The sequence below is a fragment of the Pteropus vampyrus genome, unplaced genomic scaffold (assembly GCF_000151845.1).
Source record: "Pteropus vampyrus isolate Shadow unplaced genomic scaffold, Pvam_2.0 Scaffold131, whole genome shotgun sequence".
Classification (NCBI taxonomy): Eukaryota; Metazoa; Chordata; class Mammalia; order Chiroptera; family Pteropodidae; genus Pteropus; species Pteropus vampyrus.
Window position 1 is genome coordinate 1,684,878 of NW_011888912.1, and position 985 is coordinate 1,685,862.

Below are 985 nucleotides of genomic sequence, written 5' to 3' on the forward strand. Positions count from 1 at the left end.
TACACCTATCGCTCACACACCAAAGTGATCTATAAGCGAGTTGACCCAGGTCATCTGGATCCGGTCTTCAGTAGTGTGATCCCTAATCTTACGTGTCAACTTAGCTGGGCCCGTGATACCCAAACATTATTCTAGATGTTTCTGTGAAGGTATATTTTAGATGAAATGAACATTTAGATGAACAGTAGCCTCTGAGCGGAGCAGATTACATTCCATAATGTGGGTGGGCCTCATCTAATCAGCTGAAGTCCTTAATGGGAAAAATATTGACCTCTGATGAAGAGGAGATTCTTCCAACTGACTGCTCTTGGACTTGACTGCAACTGTTTCCTGGGTCTCCGGCGTCCACCCTGCAGATTTCGGACTCATTAGCCTTCCCAAATATATATATAAGATTTTTCTTTTCTTTTGTGTTTCTTTGGAAAACCCTGAATAATACAAGTAGCCTCTTTTCAATTTCAGGATAAAAATCTTAGATCCTTAGCTAGCCCACGTGGCTCTTCGGCCAGCTTAGCTCATCCGGCGGCTTTGTGCAAACCAGAAAAAGCTGCCGCCTCTAGGCGGATTCGGCTCCGGCCAGGGTTCCAGGCTCGGTGGGTGGAGCACGGGCGAGCTTTTCCTTAGTGCAGTGGACAATCTGGGCAACCGCACGGAGCCGCCCCGCTTCCCCAGGCACCGTGCCTGCCACTCTAGCCTGTTCTCTCTTCGTCCCTGCCCCTCGCCGTCCGCATCCTAATGTCCTGGCAGCTCCCAGAACCTCCCGGGCTCCGTCGCCTTTTCGCCCTGTCGCTGCTGTCCCACGTTCCCCCACAAACCTCCCGAAGGCCGCTGCTACTGTCTCCTGTGGCCAGGCTGGGCGGCCCCTCGGCCTGCGTCGGCCTCGGTCTCCGCGCCCTGGGTCCCGCCCCCGGCTTCACCGGTACACACTGTCCGGATGGGGGTGCTCTCCGGGGCGGGAACCCGAATGCCGATCTTCGGTGCGGGG